The sequence below is a fragment of the Marmota monax genome, unplaced genomic scaffold, assembly GCF_021218885.2.
Source record: "Marmota monax isolate L192 unplaced genomic scaffold, Marmota_monax_Labrador192_F-V1.1 WCK01_AAM20220418_F8-fsc00259, whole genome shotgun sequence".
Classification (NCBI taxonomy): Eukaryota; Metazoa; Chordata; class Mammalia; order Rodentia; family Sciuridae; genus Marmota; species Marmota monax.
Window position 1 is genome coordinate 339,656 of NW_026694482.1, and position 10,180 is coordinate 349,835.

Genomic DNA, 10,180 nt, shown 5'->3' on the forward strand with positions numbered 1-10,180 from the left:
GACGATTAGAAGTCACACTGATAATGGGACATTCCAAGATTCAACAGAACTATTTCCTCAACAAAGCAACTCCATGGGGAAAAAAGTAAGGCAGGACATCTTCAAGATTAAAGGAAAGGAGCCAGGCATGGCGGTAAGTGCCCATAAGCCCAGCAGCTCAGAAGGTGAGAAAGGAAGATCACAGAGCTCAAAGCCAGCCTCAACAAAATTGAGGGGCCAAGCAACTGACCAAGACCGTCTCTAAATAAAACACAAAACAGAGCTGGGGATGTGGCTCAGTGGTCCAGTGCTTGGTACCACCTCCCCCACCCCCACAACAAAAAAAGATAAAAGGAGATTTAAAAGATTTAAAAGCTCAAGACCTCCACCAGCTTAGGAAGGCGACCATTGTTGATAATAAGTACCATGGCCTCCAGGGTTGGAAAAACTCAGTGGCCTTCAGGCCAAGCCTCGGCAGCTTCATGTTGTGTCCCTGGGGGTTGCCAGTCCCTATGGCGACTGTGGCTAAGACAGGCACATGCAGGTGTCTACAGAAATTATGACTGCATGAAAGGCGATGAGGAAGGCCACTGTCTTTCAAGGTGAAGAATGATTTTTAAATATAAAAAATTTCTTTGAATCGAGTTCCATGGAAGTTTCTCACTGACCTGGGTCAGCTAAGAAATCATTCCTCTAATTTTTTAAAAAAAGGTCTAACAACTAATGCAACTCATGTTCTTATGTTATCCAACTATGATAAACTTTGGGAACTAATTAAAAAATCAGAACATGAGCTAGATATTAGATGAGGATATTATTATAAATCATTATTGTTCTTATGTTCAAAACTATTTTCTCTTTAGTTATAGTTGGGTACAATATCTTTATTTTACTTATTTTTATGCAGTGCTGAGGATCGAACCTAGGGTCTTGCACGTGCTAGGCGAGTGCTCTACCGCTGAGCCACAACCCCAGCCCTCAAACTATTTTTATTGATACATATTGAACACTTCAAGGTGAAATACCATGTTTATAATTTATTTTAAAACATCTCAGGAGGCGGCTGGGGTGGTGGCTCAGTGGTAGAGCACTTGCTTAGCACAGCAGAGGCACCAGGTTCAACCCTCAGAATCACGTAAAATTGTGTTGTATTGTGTCCATCTACAACTATATGTTTTTTATATATATATATATATATATATATATATATATATATATATCCACCTCAGATTTTCCTCAGGGTGGTTAAAAAAAACAAACAAACAGATTAGCCAGGGGTATTGGCATATGCCTGTAATCCCAGCAGGAGGCTGAGGAAGGAGGATCACAAGTTCAAAGCCAGCCCCAGAAGCTTAGTGAGACTCTAAGCAACTTGGTGAGGCCTTGTATCAAACAGAAAAAAGGGCTGAGGATGTGGCTCAAGTAGTTAAGTGCCCCTGGGTTCAATCCCTGGTACCAAAAAAATAAAAGATTAAAAACATTTACAACTCTTAAAACTAGAAAATAGGTAGGTTTCTTCTGTTAAATGTTATTGTACTTTTTATACCTTTATTTCATTTATTTATTCTTCTGTGGTGCTGAGGATGGAACCCAGGACCCTCCACATGCTAGGCAATCACTCTGCCACAAAACTACACCTGCAGCCCAACAACAGCTATTTGGTATTCATTATATCATGACACCCGATATAATGAATACCAAATTTTTCAGAATTAAAGAAGATGTGGACACAGCTTCCAGGTAGACACACATTCCTCACACAAAGCACAACTTTGGAATCATACGTAAAAGAAAACATGAAAGGAGAAAGAAGGCTAGAGACCTCAGAACCCAGGAAAAGGTCAGCGAGTTCTTTGGGTTCCCTTTTGCCTCCTATATCCAAACTCGGGCCGAAGCAGCCAGCAGTCCAGGATGCCCACAGGTGCAGACAACGCAGGTCCAACAAGTCGGCCTCCCATCAGGAACCAGAAGCTTGGATAATCGCCGCTCTCCTCCCGCCTCAGCCCCACACACGCACTGTAGTGCCACCCGCAGGCAGTCATAGGGTCAAGTGGGGAGCCGACTTCCCCCCTACAAGATGCCCTGACATGCCCCACGAGAGTAGAGTCACAGAAGGCCAGGCAGGGACCCCGACTTCCGAACCAACCAACAATGAGGCCCACAGTTGTCAGTGTAGACCAGACTGAAATGCGAGTCTGGAGCCCTTCACAGGGTCAGCGCAGCAGACAGCCCAGGAGGCACACGGCAGCACTAGTCTCCCTCTATGGTGAGCAAGTGGAAGCACAGGGGCTAATCTGCCCACAGAAGACAAGGGCTCCCAATCTGGATGCGTCCACGCCCACCCACCACCTGCTGACCTGTTCTCAGCGGTGTCACTGGAGCAGCATCCAGAACCTGTGTTCTCAGGTGCCTCAAGGCTTCCTGATGAAGGTCCCTTCTCTTCACACCAGATTCCCATCTTTCCATTCATATCACTCAACTAACAGTGGCTTCCAGCCAGGCTCATTTTGTGCCCTTGTAAAGTGTTCTTTACCACAAATTGTTTGTCTGATGGGCAGCACATGAGTGCTTGAAACTCATCTAGTTTTATTGTTAGTAAGAAATAACCAGAGTATGAATGTCCACATGGAGGCACGTGCCGACATTCTAGTTATCCTAAACCACATTAAGTGAGACATCAGCCAAGCAGGATCATCCTCTAAAGTTCAACTGATCTCAGAAGTATGAGCAGGCACAGTAGACCAGACTATTGATTCAGATGAATAAACAGTAAAAGCTTATTATTGGATTTGGGATGACTTGTTACACAGCAATAGCTAACTGATACAGCAGACTTCTTGAAATAGTGTTATTACTTAAGGGGAAATAAAAGTGAAACAGATTCATAACCCAAATGTCCACCGTTAGGCCTGGATGTAATCGACATATATAATCCATGGTCAAAGTAGGACTATCAATCCCAGCCCTCTCCTTCCCTAAAGCAAGAACAAAGCACAGGACCCAAACCCCACTCTGACAGTCACCTGTCTCCTTGGCCACAGTGATCGGCTCAGGCTTGGTCAGGACAAGCCCAGCCAACCAGAAAGGACTGCAAGGTCTTCTGAGCCACAGCTAATAGAAAAGATGGCTTCTCTACTCCTTCAAGTGACTAAATGGGAAGGATGTCAACTCTAGGATCCCAGGGGCCATCTTGCCTGTCACAAGGAGGAAGCCTCGAGAAGGAACAAAACCAAATAGGAGCAAGGGAGAGAAACAGCCGTACTGATGCCATTTGAGCACCTGGACCCAACCAGTGCTTGAACCCTGGTGCAGCCCACTTCTGCCCAACCACGTGAGCCGCTAAATTCCCTGGGGCTTAAATTAGTTTGAGTTGGGCTTCCTGGTCTTGCAGACAAGAGCCCAGGTACAGCCCAGGTAAAGTGAAATGAACCAAGTTTCAGGCTTTTTTATTTAATATTTTTTAGTTGAAGATGGACACAATACCTTTATCTTAATGTGGGCTAAAGATCGAACCCAGTGCCTCATGCATGCTAGAGGAGTGCTCTTCTCCTGACCATAACCCCAGCCACCAGTTAGTCTTTACCAAGTTACTCTTGAAGTAACTCTGAGGGAAAAAAGTCTTCAGCGGAATTTGGGAAATTCTGCCTCCTTTTATATGCACTGTGTACTGATTAAGAACTGTGGAGAGCTGCAGTCAGGAAACTTCAAACTCATTATCTTAGGAATTTTCTAAGATGTCCTTTCTTACAGATCTCCTTAGATGGAAAGATGGCACTGAAACAGCAGGCCCGACTGGCGCAGCCCCTCCATCCCCTGCCCAGACGGTGGCCTCCTGCCTTTACGGGGACGCAGGCTCTTCACCCCAGCACTCTCCCTTCCAACCGCTACTCCTGAAGGCAATCCTTCTACTCTCTAGGTCAGCCTGGCCTCCGGCCGCGCTCCCTCTTCCCCATCACTGATGGCCTCCATGGAATCAAGATCTAGCGAGAGACACTGTTTCTACTGCTTCTCTCATTTAAAAGATCCCTCTCATGAAGCCACTCTTCCTCTCAGCTCACCTTTAAAGAGAAGCTCCCTGTATTTACTGTCTCCAATTTCCCCCTCCCATTCTCACCAGCCAGACTTTTACACCCACCACTCCACCAAAACAGCCCTCAGGAAACCCTCCAATGATACAGACCATGACCAACACTCGGCCGTCTGATGAGACGCCATTTGTGGCATCTGCAATGCCGACCACTCTCACCTCAAAGCCCTCTTCTCCACGGCCCCAGGATGCCCTTTCCTCATTCTCCTCCTCCAGGGGCTTGCTGGCTCAGTCCCTGTCCCCACTGCGAAGCCCATGGCTCCCTGACAGGAGCTCTTCTCTGTTTACAGGCACTCCCTGGTGATCTCACCCCGTCCTGTGGCCTTGAAATACCAACTGTGTGCTTATGTAACAGCCCGCTCTTCCGACTCAGATGTCTGACCGCCTGCTGGACATCCCTGCCTGAATGTCTATCAGCCATTTCAAAGTTCAACACTCAGCCAGAACTTCGACTCTCCCAGCTTCCCCCACCCCAAACGGCCCCAACCTCCTCATACCAATACGATTGTCCGACTCCTTCCTTTCCCTCACCCCAAGTCCAATCCACCAGCAAAATCCTATTGGTGTTACCTTTAAGTATATTCAGAATCCACCTGTGATCAGAGCCCTGTCACAGTCGCTCCTGCCTGGAGGTCTCTTCCTCCACAGCCATTCACTCCAGCCCTTCAGGTACTTGCTCAAACGTCACCAGTGAGGCCTTTGCAAGCAGCCCTTGCCAAATTCCCATCCCTCCCAATCCTTTCTTTAACCACATACTTCATCACCTGCTTACGTGCTTTTGCTGCCTCTCTGTTCTAGAATATTTACTCGTGGGGGTAAGGGCTTTTGCACGCTTTGTTCACAGCTTTATCTCAGGAGCCTGCAACTATATCCAGCACCAGGTTCTAAATATTTTAGTGTAGACAACAGTTTTTTTACAAGATGTGGAGCTGGCTACCTCCCTCTTCCACCTCCCACTATTTCAAATTTTGGGGGAGGTCCTGGAGATTGAACCCAGGGGCGCTTCCCAAGCCTTTTAATTTAGGGACAGCGTCTTGCCAAGTTGCTAGGTGCCTCGTTAATCTGCTGAGGCTGGCTTTGAACACATAATCCTCCTGCCTCAGCCTCCCAAGTTGCTGGGAGGACAGGCATGAGCCACCACGCCCGGCTTGGGTATTCTGAGTAAGCCAAACTCCTCCGATTCCGAGGCCTTCACACGTGTCCTCCCTCCCCTGGACATTCAGCCCCCGGGTCCCTGCATGGCTTGCTGCCCGCTTCTCTATCGCTGATACCTCCTCGGCCTTCACTGGCTGCCTTCCTAAACACCTGCACCGCCCAGGCGTCCTCACGCTCCCACCCCCCCACCCCCGCTTGTTGCACCATGCTTCTTCACGGCACTCACCAACACCTTCCACAGGCCTCGTGTCTCATTACAGCTCACGTTCCATAGACACAGGTGTCGCCTCTTTTCCACCACTCTCTCCAACACCTAAGGACGCTGAGCACACAGCAGCATGCAACAGTCATTACCTGACTACCAAGCTTGCTTAAATAGAGGGCAAAGTCATGCCTTTCAGAGTTTCTGAGAACTACTGAAGGACCACGAATAACCAAATGATAAATTAAAAGCAATACTTCTGTAAAAAGTATACAATGTTTACATCCATACACAACTGTGTACAGATCCACCGAAGGGAAACAGAATGGAAAGAGGAGTGGAAGGACTCTACTGCAGGAGACACGCCACGCCATTACAGACTTAGGGAAGCAGGGAGTATTGCTAAGCTCCTGACGTTCCAGAACTGGAGTCCAGAGTGGAGCTAAAATCAGAAGGCAGGCTTCCTCGAAATACCATGCTCTTCCCCTATGGCTTGGCCTCACCAGCAAGAACAATGCAAGAATCTAATGTATCACCAAGGGGCAACACGTGCCAGAAAATGGGAAAAGGCAAAACAGGCGATTCACTTAAATACAGACAGCGGGACACATGGGTGGACACCTGTAATTCCCCAAAACTTGGGAAGTTGAGGCAGGAGGATTGCAAGTTCCAAGCCGGCCTAGGCAACTTGGTAAGACCCCATCTCAAAATATAAGAGGGGCCAAGGATATAGCTCAGGAATAGGAAGTCTCAGACCAGGTTCCCAGATCACAAGAAAAAAAAAACAGCTAGTAAAAATGGGAAAGTATATACAACCGAACTAAATGCTGATTGTTTCAATACTTGATATTTTTCCTCCACTTCACAGATTACACTGACAAAAGGCCTTTACCTGAAAACATGTATAAAATGGGTTTCAAAGGGTCTGCAGGGCAACTCAGCAATCCATTTGAAAGTTTGAAACTTGTGTATCTTTTGACCCAGCAATTCTATTTCCGAAATTCCCTCTAGCTGGGGACAAAGGAGATGACTATAATGTGACGTAGAGGTTCCTAAACCTGGCTGCATATCATGAACACATACACAATCTCTTTCATCACCATGAGTAAGTGGAAGTTTCTACCTCAAACAAACTGATAGAAGGAATTAAGCCCTCAAGAAAAATTTTAATAAGTAACAAAAATGAAAGTTTGGGTATAAAAGGAAAGGAAGACAACATTCGAATAAGGCAACAGAATCATAAGAAATTTTTTTCTCAAAGGCAGAGGCAATCAAGTCTGATAAAGGGAATAAAGTCAGTCAGTGAAAAGGAGAAATACTGACAACAGACACTATCCTAGAACAGCGTTCACTTACCTGGGAGAGTTATTACGGAGCCTTCAGAACATCACACACCCAGGCTCCGGTCTGACTCAGAATCTCCAAGAAGAGAGGCACAAGAACTTAAAAGCCGCCCAGGTAAGGCTGGGGGTGGAGCTCAGCGGCCACCCAGGCTCAGCACACTGGAGGCCCGGGGATGAATTCCCAGCATGTGGAAAAAAAAAATCCCTCCCAGATGCTGCTCCTAATCATCCCACGTGGAAAAAAAAAAAAAAATCCCTCCCAGATGCTGCCCCTAATCATCCCTAACTGAGAACCACATCAAGGCAGGCACACTCCCATAATCCTAGCTGCTTAGGAGGCTGAGGCAGGGGGATCTTGAGTTCAAAGCCAGCCTCAGCAACTTAGAGAGGCTCTAAGCAACTCAGTAAAAAACTGTCTCTAACTATTTAAAATATAAAAATAGGCTGAGGACGTTTCTCAGTGGCTAAGCACCCCAGGTTCAATCCCTGGTACCAAAAAAAAAAAAAAAAAAAAAAAAAAACCCACACAGCTCTCCTTCAGCAATGGTAGAAGCCCTTTGAGTGTTCATTCTAGCCACCTGAGTAGCTTTTGAAAATTAGCAACAACTTGTGTTTAATCCCCAGCACCAATAAAAAAGACAAAAAGAAAATTACCAACAACTAAGCCCAAGACGTGTCCCGAGGTTCAGGGAGGGGTTTTATGGAGTAGAGGAGAACACAAAGTGAACAGGCAGCACCTGGCCCCCTGCCCGATTTCAGGCAAATCCTTTCTAAGGATAAGCCCAGATCAGTGGTGCACACCTGCCATCCCATCAACAGAGGATGAAGCAGGAGGATCGCCAAACAACCCAAATTATAAACTACCCAAAATAAATTATAGGCGAAGGATCTGAGCAGACATTTCCCAAAAAAAAAAGATACACAAATGGCTGATAAACACATGAAAATATGGTAATCCCGTTAGCCACTAGGCAAATTAAAACCACAATGATCAACCACTTGGAATAAAATGAACAGATTAACAATATTGTCAACACTTGAGTAAGATCACCCAGAGAGAAAAACAGAGGTAGAAGGGGTACGGAAACAAACCTCAAGGAACTCCAAATTTCACTGTCAAGCAGAGCAAAATGAGCCTATAAGAGAAACCAAGCAGCAGCTACCAAAGAAGGTAAGCATGCCACAGAAAGGCAAAAGAAGAGAACATGTGAAGGAGGTGAATATGGTCAACACTGTTGAATAAAAATGAAAGAGTAAAATAAATGAAAATGTCCCTTGGACTTAGTGATATAGAAATCATCGTGTTTTCATGAAATGATGGTAAATTACTAAGAAATTGGGCTACCTTTCTGCACTGCTAATGTGCAATATGGCACTCAAACATAAAAGATTCAGAGTAAATCAGTACCTTAATTATTTGCAATTAGTCTCAAGTCCTCTTGAAAGATGAGTCTGGAAAATAAAAACTGATTAGAAAATGCAAGTCCTCAATACGCTCACAAAACCACTGTAAGGACTCTTCAAAACTACCTAAAAGGAATCACGCTGCCTAGGAAGGCTTTCTGTACAGCGGGGTTAATGAAGCTGCACTCCTGGCTTGCTGCTTACAGAGGCTGCCTGTGCAGACACCTGCCTACCTGCGAGCCGCCGACATCTGGCCCTCTGACAAGATGCTACCCACTGCTGCAAGACCTCGGGCGGTCGCAGTAACCCACAACTACACACAGGAAGCAGGTACCGACCAGGCGTGCAGATCGCCTTCCAGATCACACCAAGGAGACGTGTCCCGAGGTTGGGGGGTGGGTGGGTATGGAGTAAAGGACACAAAGTGAACAGGCGGCACCTGGCCCTCTGCCCGACTGAGTCCAAATCCTTACTAAGGATAAGCCCAGATCAGTGGCGCACACCTGTCATCCCCGCGACAGAGGCTGAGGCAGGAGGATCGCCAAGTTCAAGGCCAGACTTGCAGTTTGGCGAGGCCCCGTCTCACCGTAGGAAACGGACAGGCTGGGCTGGGGCTCCGGGGGAGCGCCCGGGTGTCGACTCCGGTCCCCGGCGGGTCAGCCGGACACCTGCGAACGTCCCGTCGCCCACGAATCAGCCACGCAGACAGTGGGAGGACAAATGAAGCAGGCCAACTGCGGACCCGGGATCTAGATGGCCAGACGCGCCGGCCACCGCTGCAGCCAAAGACCCGATCCCCGCCGACCCCGGTCCCAGCTGGTGGCAGAGACTGAGAGCGATCGGCGCGACCACGACAACCGCGGAAACGAGGCTCTGCCACAGAAGTGGTGCAGGTCACATTCTGACCTCAGTAGGGAATAACACACCTTTCCAAAGTGGGGGAAATCTACCCGCCGCTTTTCCGGAAACTGCACGGGGTTTACAAGGAGCGCGCCATGACACTTACGTCCCGCCACGTTTATGTACGCATGCTCGGCGACGGTGGCCCTGAGAGGTCAAACTGCGTCACTGCTGAAAGCGCGACTTCCGGTTGAACTCTACTTAGTAAAGCTTGACTTTCCAATTCCTTTGGTTGCAAGAGCCAAAATAAGTCCCCAAGTCCTCAGAGTTCTTAGAATCGCCGACTGACTAACTCCCGAGCTCTTGTAACTTGTCAGGAACTCTGCGAAGCACTTTACATAAACATTATCTCTCAATTTATTTATTATTAGTGTTCCTGGCTTACACCCACAGTTCCTCTACCAGAGTGATGGCTCCCTAGGCCCAATCCACTTCTGACTCCCAGAGAAACTGCTGTCCTCACTGTATTTTGGTAGTTTTCCCAAACTTTGGTAGGAAGGATAAAGAAGAGTTGGAAGATTAAATCTAATATGAATCATTTAACACCCAAGCAAGGGTTGAGAGGTTTTGTTTTGGTTATCTTTTGGTTTTGTTTTGGTTTCTTTACTTAGAAGGCAGTTCCTACGTCCCTCCAATGGAGTGTACTGATTCTGACCTTTATATAAGTTATCTCACTTCATTAGTATTTGCCCAAGACAGTATATTTATTCGACTTTGTTTACCAGAAAAGTTTCTCCAGCTTAAAAAGTGGAGGAAGCCGACTGTTAACAGGAGTCAGAAATCGTGTCCTCTGCCCCACTTTGAGTATCATCACGATTTGAGGCAGTTATTTTGCAAATGTCTCTCCTAGTACGTCTTTCCTAGTATTCCTCATCTACTCCAAATGCCACCTTTTGCTCATCCATGCCCACAAGACAATTGTGACTTGGGACCCACCTGTAGCCCTTACCTGCTAGAATTATGCATGTGTAAATTACTCTGGCTCTTTCATTACATCAAAAGTGGGCACTGGCTTATCTTGGTTGTAATTCCACTGCCTAACACATGACCTTGGATTTATAGCCTCTCAATAAATATTTGTTGAATGAATGAATGAATGAATGAATGATT

The 10,180-nt window shown here is 46.8% G+C and overlaps 1 protein-coding gene across 8 annotated transcripts in view; it reads right to left on the reverse strand.

The window, feature by feature from the left end:
• Positions 1 to 9,187, reverse strand: part of LOC124075612 (threonylcarbamoyladenosine tRNA methylthiotransferase) — a gene marked incomplete at its 3' end in the record, with an annotated part of 342,895 nt that extends 333,708 nt beyond the window's left edge. The window contains 2 exon segments of one of the 8 annotated variants that reach the window (XM_046419129.2): positions 8,175 to 8,218; positions 9,097 to 9,186. 8 annotated transcript variants of the gene reach the window in all.
• Positions 9,188 to 10,180: the final 993 nt, after the last annotated feature.